Source organism: Notamacropus eugenii, chromosome 1, assembly GCF_028372415.1.
Source record: "Notamacropus eugenii isolate mMacEug1 chromosome 1, mMacEug1.pri_v2, whole genome shotgun sequence".
Classification (NCBI taxonomy): Eukaryota; Metazoa; Chordata; class Mammalia; order Diprotodontia; family Macropodidae; genus Notamacropus; species Notamacropus eugenii.
Window position 1 is genome coordinate 149777402 of NC_092872.1, and position 10980 is coordinate 149788381.

The window sequence follows — 10980 nt, forward strand, 5'->3', positions numbered from 1 at the left end:
GGTTTTCCCAGTCCTCGAGGAAGTCACATCCTAATGAGGGAGACAACATATAAATACCTATATATGTATAATATATATAAATAGGAGGTAGCACTAACAGTAGGCGAAAGTGGGAAAAGCTTCTTGAAGAAGGTGGATTTGAGTTGAGTCATAAGGGAAGCCAGGAAAATTAAGAGGTGGAGGTGAGGAAAGTATTCAGGAATTGAGATCAACCAATGAAGAGGCAAAGTACAGAAATGGAGTGTTACCCATTTGCTGGATTATAGAGTATGAGGAAGAGACTAAAGTTTATGACTAGAAAGGTTGGAGGAGGACATTTTATGAATGGCTTTAAAAGCTAAAAAAAATTTAGGAAGTATACAGAAGGGAACAGATGTTAAGTAAAACTATGATGATGTAAAAAAACAAAAGATATCAATAAAAACTTACTTTAAAAATACTCAAAGAATTTTATATTTGATCCTGAAGATAATAGGGAGTCACCAAAATTTGTTGAGTTAGAGGATGACATGCAACACCTGCACTTGAGGAAGATCACTTTGGAAGCTAAGTGAAAGGTGGGCTGGAGGGGAGTCCAGGAAAGAGATGATGGGGGCCTGCACCAAAGTGGTAGTTGTGTGAGTGGAGAGAAGTGGGCTTATATGAGAGATCTTGTGAAGGGAAAGCAATATAAATCGAATATGTGAGTGTGATTGAGGAGTTAAGGGTGACACCAAGGTTGTGAACTTTGGCACCTCAGATGATGGTAGCACCCTCAACAGTAATAGGAAAGATTAAGAAGAGGGGAACATTTGGTGGGAAAGATAGTGAATTCAGTTTCAGAAATACTGAGTTCGAAATACTTACAAGACATCTAAAGTATGACGTCCAGGAGGAAGTTGGTGATATGAGACTAGAGAGGTCAGAAGTGAGATTAGGGCTGGAGAAATAGACCCAAAAGTCATCTATATAGAGCTATATGCCATTGGACAAGTAACTTCGCATCTCTGTACCTCATTTTTTCCCATCTATAAAAGGAAAATATTGGACTAGATGATCTCTAAGTTCAATTTCATTTAGGAAATAATTCTAGCATTCCTTAAGAAGGCAACCTTTGTCTGGCCAAAAGTATCGAGTATCAATGTATGCATGGTTCCTTAGCAGTGTACATCCTTGCTAGTCACAAAGCTACATTAACACATGTAGGTGTCAAATTAATTCTGCAAAGTCATCTCCAAATCTGCTCTCCCCCACCATACACACCCTAAAAAACCTCCTGGCTTGACAAGTTACTATTAATTACCCCAAGTGGTAATTCCCAGTCTGCTTGGGAGTGTCCAAAACTGAACTGCTATGGATGGACTCAGAAAAAGGCAAGGGGAGAGTCAGCTAGCCTCTGTACTCCTTGTAATATACAATGTAAAACCAAAACACTATTTGGGATTTTAATTCCATGTTAAATTTACTCTCCCTCTTTTTCCTGAGGGCTTGTTTTGCTAAGAAATTTCTGCCACTCCACAGCAAGGTTTACCACCAGGAGAACATTTTGTAGTTAAAAAAAATACCAACCCCTCCTCCCCTTCTCCAGCTGGTAGGAGGGAGAAAGCTAAATTGAATTATCTTATTATTTTCTCCCAGCTGGTAAGGGTAAGGAGTGTTGTGGGGGAGTAGGATAAAATAAGTGATGGGGCATAGAGTAGCCTATTTTATTGCTCTCCTGGGAACTTTATCAATAACTCACGGATGAACTCTGACAGGTTTTCAAAGTTTTTCTTCCTCCCTCACCTCTCCCTCCATCCTTCCCCAATCTCATCCAGTCCTCTAAGAAGGACCAAGCTTTGTAGGCAGAACATGAAAAGAGAGAAAGTAATTTTTAGGTAATTGAAATGATTCAGATACACTGGGAGACATATGTGAGGACATTTTGCAGTTAACTCTACATTCTGGCCTTTAAAAGACACATCTAGGCTGGTGTTTGTCACAAAACATACTTTTGTAGTATTCTTACTGATTTCAGTTCAGAAATGGGAAGGGGGTGGATAGTGAAAACTACATGTTAGAAAATATGGTTTGAGATGAAAAATGAAAGAAGACAAAAGCTTCCAGACTTTGCATGAGCCTCAATTCTGTATGTCAGTCATGTTTTCTTCAAAAAATAGAGTACTAAGGTATCCACTGAATGATATTTCAAAAAGTGATATTGATTATTTCTTAACAGATAGGGAAAGACTGGCTCCAGATGCATCAGTTGTTTTCAGAATCAATTCTCATTATGCAGTCAGACTATTGACTAATTAGTTCAAGGGTCCATGCAAAGGCCAAATTAGATTTTTTTTAAAAAGAGGTAAAAATAAGAAAATGCTGTACGTGGGTATAAGAAAATGCTGTATGTAGCTTCAATACCCCCTGCCCCGCCTTTTTTTTAAAGCTTTCAATGCTGACAAAAGGGAAAAGGACATAAGTAAAGATGTTGTCACTGACTGTCATCATTTCTTTTTCAAATATAATTAATGCAAGAATCACAACTACAACGAGGAGGTTTGCAAATGACATTTTGATAATTATACCAAGACCCAGAATACCATAGGGCCTTCTCAGTGACATTTGTCAACAATGTCAACAAGCATTTACTTACTAAGTTCCAAGCACTGTGCTAAGTGCTGGGAGTATAAATGCAAGCTGAAAGAATGAGGGGAGGGGGAAGGCAGGGAGAGAAACTGGATAGAGAATTGAATAGGGCAAGAAGAGCAGGCTGGTTACATTTGGGAAATTTTATAGTGCTTTTATTGATCACAAGCTGCTCTCTGACACAAAGGCCATCTTTTCAGCATCAATATTTTCCTTCTGATGCCAAATGACTACTAATAACAGAACATCACAAGCTCAGAAAAAAATCAAAATGGGAAGTGCCCCAAAGAAATATAAGTACTGGCTGAAAGTGGGTTACTAGTAACGGTATTAAAAGTGTCCACTAAGGACATCTATAAATAAGGAGGTGAGTTGGTCATGTAACAAAAGTGAGAGTTAACAGATAGACAACCTGAGTCCTACAGTTGGTAACTATTTAAAAGACCTCTAGAAAGACATCCAGTATGTTGAGTAGATGCTCTGTGAATGATTATTGAAAGACATGAAAAAGAATCATTTAGAATGAGGAGGTGTGGAATGAGATTCTGCAGTGGTGGAGGATGCCCACACTAATGAGATAAAATTCAAAACAGTATATTTCTGAAAATAAAGGGAATAATGCTCTCTGACATCTCTTATTCTCCATTAAGTGCCTGTGAGAGAGTATTGGACAATGATTTCAGCTTTTCCTTGTTCTCAATGAAGAGTTGGCATTTGTGTTGGCAACTGTCAGACTGTTACTGGAGACAAACTTTCCCCTAACTGCTCTGTTGCTACCAGTAAGAGAAGAATTAAGTCATAGGCTCACGAATTTCATAAAGCGCATCAGAAGTTATCTAATCCAGCCCCTTCACCTTACAAATGATGAAACTGAGGCATGGGGAGGATGTGTATTATTTCTACAGCACATGGTATAAGAAAAATTTGATACATATTTGTTTAATTTAGGTGAAATAGACAACCCAACATGAATATTCCAGAAAAAGAAAGACTTGAAAGAGCCTGGATTGCCTGTAGTATTTCTCTACATTGATTAAATTAACCAAATAAATTTCTGTGTAAATTTCTATATAAACCCATCATTTTATACAAAGCAGGCACAACTCTTTTCAAGGAAACCATTAATATACAATTGAAGGAATTTGTTGATACAGTAACTATGTAACCTTGGTACTTAGTAATTTGCTGCTTATGGTGATCTGGTTACTCTGTTAAGAATGAGGATTCACATTGTTTTGGACAGATGGACGTTTGACTTTGTATTTTGGGGCTTATTTCCTGACAGGGAAAATGAGATATGAATGTGCATAATTTTCTTCTATGTTGGGACCTGTGCTGTAAAAAAATACCTTCATGTATCAGGTAGGCTGGATCTTTTTGGGTCTGACTACTTATGAAGATTTTCCTTCAGTGTAGCTCATTTTTCACCTGAGGCCTCCTAAGGCAAAGTCATTGAATCACAAAAGTTTGTCTTCAACTTTTTTTCAAAGTTTCTTCAGATTTTAATGTCTCTCTCACTCTTTCTGGCCCTCCAAGTCACCAATTGTAGTCAGTTCGGTTTCTTTTCCCCCCAGGGTAGTGATCCAAGTCCTTCCAGTTACCTATTTCCTATTAAAATTCAACTCTGCTGTCTTATTCCTTCAGGTTTTTTTCTTTGTTTTTATGATGTGGGTACTAATGTTTACTCATTGTTTTCTTTACCCACGTTCATATGGTGCTTTAATCTTTGTGAAGTGCTGTATAGACTTTTCTAGGGGCTTCCAGGAGGTAATGATTTTGTTCTAAGAATTAATCTGATGGTGTTGGGCCCAACCAATAGGATAGAAATTTGGAGGTATGCCACTCCCATCAGATCATCTAGGCAATCATCTATCCATCCTCTCAGCGATTAGAAGAGTTGGCCATAATATGGTGAATATTTTCTTTTCTCTCCCACTTTATTGGAGCATTTAGTTGAGTGGTTTGCCCTTTCCTGGACCTGTACTGATTTGGAAAAACCTGAGGTTTTAATGATATCTCCTCTCACATTACTTTATTAGATGTTTTCTTGTTATTTCTTATTACAATTATTATGAATTTAACCTTTTTCCAGAAGCTTATATAGCATTTTTAGAGAAGTGTTAATAAATGATATTGCATGTCTCTTATGCTATAAAGTTAATGTGTACTTTCCTCACAAAAAACAAATGGAGATAGACAGTGCAAGTGAAATCTCCATTGTACAGATGAAGAGAGACTCAAATTTGTTACTTGCCTATGGTTACCCAGTTATTAAATGTCAAAACCTGATTCCAAGTCTAGTGTTCTTTACTTTATGTCCTCTGTATCTAAGACAAGGATATGAGGTACATTTTGTAGGAACATGTGATTATTCTCCATTGTACCTCCTTTAGTGGCACAAGCATGGTCTGGTGGAGTGGTGCATGCATGTCTGCAGTCACTGTAACTGGGAAGGCTGAACTTTATAGATTGCATGAGTTCAGGAATTTTGAGCTTCAATAAGATTAAAGCCCTTTGGGTCTCCTCCCCAAGTTCAGCACCAATATGAGTGAGGGGAAGGGGAGAAAGGAACCAGACTGAGTAAGGGAAAACCATCACAGATCAGAAATGGAGTGGGTTATAGCTTTTGTGCTGATCAACAGTAGGGATCAGGTTTATATGAATGGCCCTTCATGTCTACTTCATATCCAGGGAACCAGAGAGATCTAGTCTCAAAAAAAGAAATGAAGGAAGAATGAAGGAAAGAAAGAAAGGAAAGAAGGAAGGAAGGAAGGAAGGAAGTAGGAAGGAAGGAAGAAAGAAAGAAAGAAAGAAAGAAAGAAAGAAAGAAAGAAAGAAAGAAAGAAAGAAAGAAAGAAAGAAAAAAGAAAGAAAGGAAGGAAGGAAAAAAGAATGAAAGGAAGGAAGAAAGAGGTATACCACAGATATCACTGATTTCTCTTAAACAACTAATTAAAGAATCTCTTTGTTGTTCAGTCATTTTTCAGTCATGTCTGATTCTTTGTAACCCCATTTGGAGTTTTCATGGCAAAGATACTAGAGTGGCTTGTCACTTCCTTCTCCAGTTCATTTTACAGATGAGGAGCAAAGGCAAAAAGGGTGAAATAACTTGCCCAGGGTCACACAGCTAGTAAGTGTCTGAGGGCATACTTCAAAGTCAGGAAGACTAATCATATCTGTCCACTGCGCCAACTCAGTTCTGCCAATTAAGGAATCTAATCTCTGTCAATTTACCTAAGGATTTCTTAAACTTAATATTTTCAAACATATACCAAATTGGACAAGATAAAATATTAAGTTCCATAAGGAACTATTAATTTTGGTAAAGTTCAGTAAAATTTATTATCTACTTCAAAAAATACTTTTTCATTGATTTAAAAGTTTCCTATTTTACACTCTGTTTGGATCTAATAGTCCAGAATATGGAGAGGATGTGCAAATTTAACCCATTCTGTCAGTATCTATCAGATAGGTTGAGTTGTGGGGGACGTTGGAGATCCCATACTTGTTCCTGTTCTAGAAGGAAGTTTATAAAGAGCTTCCTGTTTGGAACAAAACCTTGCCTTAATATTAAGTTGTCCCCATTGCTGGTGCCATTAAAATGTTCCCCTCACTGCCCTAGTCCCTTCATTTCCTACGGATTCATTCCTCAGTTTAAAAAAAATATTTATTGACATCTTTCATTTTCTACACCAACAGAATTTCTCCCAGCATCCCTCTCCCTTAGCGAGCCATCCTCTATAAAAATATTTTTAAATAAAAAGAGGAAGAAGAGAAAAAAATCAGCAAAACTGATCAATAATCCAGAAAAATCTGAAAATACATGCAAGGTTTTATACCCATGGACCTTCCACTGTTGCAAAGAAGAGTAGTATTTTCATTTTTCTTCTTTGAGGCTATACTTGTTCTTTGCAATTTTTCAACATTCACTTTTTAAAAATTTAATTTTGTTGGTTATATTTTAAGTTTTGAACTGTCTCCCTCTTTCTCTTCCTCCTCACCCCCACTGGAAAAGACCTCCATTTGACTATAAAAATATATGTAAAACCATACTGTACATGCTTCTATTTATCAATTCTTTCTCTGGAGTTAGAGAGCATCTTCCTTCATAGGTCCTTTATAGTTTATTCGAGTATTTATAGTAGTCAGAATAATTTGATTGTTCACAATTACTTTTCAAATGATATTGCTGTTACTGTATACAACATCATCTTGGTTCTTCACTTTTCATTATTTCAAGCAAGTGTTTCCGTGTTTTTTTTTCCCTAAAATCAACCAGCTCATCATTTCTTACATCACAGTAGTGTTCCATCACAATTCTATACCACAGCTTGTTTAGCCATTCCCTAATTGACGATTCCCCTCAGTTTTCAGTTCTTTGTCATAACAAAGAAAGTTTTTGATTGTTTTATAGTGGTAAGTGTTTCCATTTACATTGTTGTAGTCATTGTGTGTACCGTTCCCTTGGCCCCACTCACTTCACTCTGCATCAGTTGTTGTAGATCTTTTCATGCTTTCCTGTATTCATCATTTTTGTTGTTTCTTACAGCACAGTAATATTCCATTACAATCATGTACCACATTTGTTTAGTCATTCCCTGATCTATGGGCATCTAATTTATTGCCAGTTCTTTGCTATTATAAAAAGCACTACTATAAATATATTTTTATATATGAGGACTTTCCTTTTATTCATGAACTCCTTGGAGTATAAGCCTATTAGTGAGCATTCCTTGGGATTTAACTCTACCCTATGGCACTTGTTCACATCTGCTCTGAACTGCTAACATGATTCTTGAATCCTCACCTCACCCTTCACTGTCAAGTTCCTATTTATTCCACCCAGTTTCCATGCCTCACAGCAGTGTTCTCAGTTTTATATTTCAAAATACACTTAAACTTCCTACTAAATCTGATAGTAAATTGTCAGTGATTCACCATGGAGGCTACATATTAAATAAACAAATTGATGTACCCCATATTACAACTATATTATCAAAACTATGAAATCTCTTCACATTCTTCTAGGAATTTCTTCGCTACTAGGGATGGCACCATTCTCAAAATAGGGATCCTTGTCAAGACAGTTAAAGAAGAAACACAAGTTTGTTTAAATGAAGCCTCAATAATCTGTAATAATGCAATCTTCAGGGACTCTATTCTACTCCCTCCCCACCCCCTTCCCAACCTCATATTGATTTTGCCTTTTTTCAAGTTTGAAGTTTCTTCAGGATAGTGTTAACTCAGTCTGGAGATTCAGTCAGTTCACTTATCTACTGGTCTTGATTCACTTACTTCAAGAACCTCCATAATATTGGCCTTCACAGTATAGTGATATTTTAGTCAGGTCTCAACCAGGAGGCATCATAGACCTCCAGTTCCTCAGGACCCTACAACTTTGCTGATGGTAGTGCAGGGTACTCTAGTACAGAATCCTAGGAAGAAAGGACCATAGCTGTAGATAGCTTCCTTATTGTGTGTTTTCTCTCCCTTTTCCTATACTTCCTCTATTTAAGTGATCTCATCATAGGTTAAACTACACGGGTTCCTGAACAAGTGCTGGCTTGGTTCCCTTATCATGTCTCTTCTAGGCTTATCTATCAGAACACATGGCTTGTCCACATGTTGGACTTTTGTGCTGGGGCCTTTCTTGGTTTAGGTATTCTCACCACTAGAGACTAACAACCTTATTTGGGACATTATAGACCCTTATCATTGGGTACTTAGGAAATAAGAACTACAAAGATGAAGTATCTCTTCAGTCACTGAAGCCTAGAGCCTATAGAATTCTGCTACTGGTAGAATTCTGCTAACATGACATGAGACTCTATGGGCATGGCCCACTCTTGCTCCCAGTGATTAATATCAGGATTGGACACTTTGATTAGAACCCATTGTGGTGCAATGAGAGGGAAAAACAATTGGCTTGGTAGTCAAAGATCCTGGGGTTCAATTCTTCCAAACTTTGTGACATTTTTCAAATTACTTTACCTCTCAGGATGTATGTAAAAATCAGAATTGAAATAAATGATTCCAAGGACCCTTTTCACTCTAAACCTCTGATCTCACCTTTCCAACCTTGTTATGTTGTTGAGTTGTTTCAGTAGCATCCAACTCTTTGTGACCCCATTTGGGATTTTCTTGGCAAAGATACTAGAATGGTTGGCCATTTGTTTCTCTAGTTATTTTACAGATGAGAAAACTGAGGCAAACAGGGTTAAGTAACTTGCTCAGAGTCACACAGTTAGTAAGTGTCTGAGGCCAGATTGGAACTCACAAAGATGAGTCTTTCTAACTTCCGGCTTAGCTTTCCCACCTAAGGGGGTCTGATTTTTTAGTCTACCCTTATGGGAAAAACTTTCCATTTACCTGATCACTTTAGCTACCCATTATTGGTTCTGTTGCTGCTTTGTGGATGTCACTAAACCTCTTTTCTTCTCCTTTAAAAAATCATTTATGTTAGTTTTAATTTCTAGACTAAAACAAGCATTTCTATAACATGGCATAATAAAAAAAAGATGATTGTGCATGAAACTGCAGATCTGTTATGTACAACTTTCTATTCCTTTTAAATATATAATATAGTTATCATATAAATTTCTTTTTTTCTCCTTTTGCCTTCCCATCTCTCCCCCATCCTAGAGATGGCTACCATTAGTGTGTATCTATATCGAAATCTATATCTTTCTGTCCATATTTCTATTTATCAGTTCTTTCTCTGGATGCAGATAGCATCTTCCTTTATCTGTAATTATTTGTAGTTAATTTGAGTATTTATAAAACTCAAAATGACTTAGTCACTTGAAGTTGTTTTTAAAATGACATTGCTGCTACTGTATACAATACTGCCATGGTTCTGTTCTAGTATTCTCTTGAGACATGGGAAACAGAATGGTATTCAGTATTCCTTGCAAAAGCACACCAAATTTTAACACCAGGATAGGATAATACTTTAAAAAAAATTTCAAAACCCTTTCTCATGAGGTAATTTACCTTAGATCCCTTTACAGGATTGTAACTGATAGTTTGGAGACCATTCTTATAGCATAGCTTGGGATATTTTCTTTTAAATACATTGCTTTATACCTGCTTTCAATGAAGTTCATTTGTCATAACTGTGGTTCAGTCATCATTGCTATAGCCCAGACTGATAATGGCCAAAACCCCAAAGCTAGACAGATCAGCAATGATGCCAGAGGGAAAACCATGCTCTAGGCAGCAGAAGCATCCAGGATAATGAATAGTCAACATCAGGAAGTCAAAGAGTTGGTGAAAAATGGTAACTTTCAAAATAGGTGGAGAGAGAGCAGTATTGAGGAAGCTAGTAGCTGACAATAGGTGGGCATTTGCCAGTTGGAAAGTCTAAAACAGATAGCAGAACCTAGAGATGAAAAAGAAGAAGAAAGAGGAGAAAGAGGAGAAGATAAAAGAGAGGAAGAAGAAGAAGAAAGAAGAGAAGGAGATAAAGGAGAAAAAGAAAAAGGAGGAGATAAAAGAGAAGAAAGAAAAGGAGGAAATAAAGAAGACAGAGGAGGAAGAGATAAAGGAGAAGAAGAAAGATGAGACAGAGGAGATAAGAAGAAAGAGGAGGAGATAAATGAGAAGAGAAGGCGGAGATAAGAACATGAAGAAATAAAGGAGGAGATAAGGAAAAAGAAGAAAGAGAAGAAGAAGATAAAGGAGAAGAAGAAAGAGGAAGAGAAGATAAAGGAGAAGAAGAAGAAAGAAGAGGAGGACATAAAGAAGAAGAAGCAGAATGAGGAGATGAAAAGAAGAACTAGGTTTTAAGGTGGGGTGGAGAGGACAAAGTAAGCACAGAGGAGCTGGGGGTACAGAGAGAACCAAAACAATCACCCTGACACAGTGAAAAAACAGGTACAGTAAAATCAGGAAATAAAAGGACATGGGGGACAAGGAAAGAGACCAAAGACCCAATTTGGGAACCAAGGCCAGAATAGGACCTTGACATAGAAATGTGAGTTACTAAGCCACTGGGGCAGCTAGGTGTTGCAGTGAGTAGAAAAGTGGGCCCCAAATCAGAGTTCAGATCCTTACTAGCTGTGTGATCCTGGGCCAGTTACTTAACCCTTTTTGCCTCAGTTTCCTCATCTGTAAAATAAGCTGGAGAAGGAAAAGGCAAACCACTCCAGTCTCTTTGCAAAGAAAACCTCAAATAGGGTCATGGAGAGTCAGACAAGACTGAAAACAAAACAACTATAACAACTTACTGACCCAGGGACCCCAGATTGATCCCACAGTCTGCAGCAGAGAGCTGAGATTTATGGCTGCAAAGATGAGGAAGAAGCAGGGTCAGGGAGCCAAATAGATCATTCCACCAGCTGGCATTTTTCTGCCCACTTATGAAATCTGTGA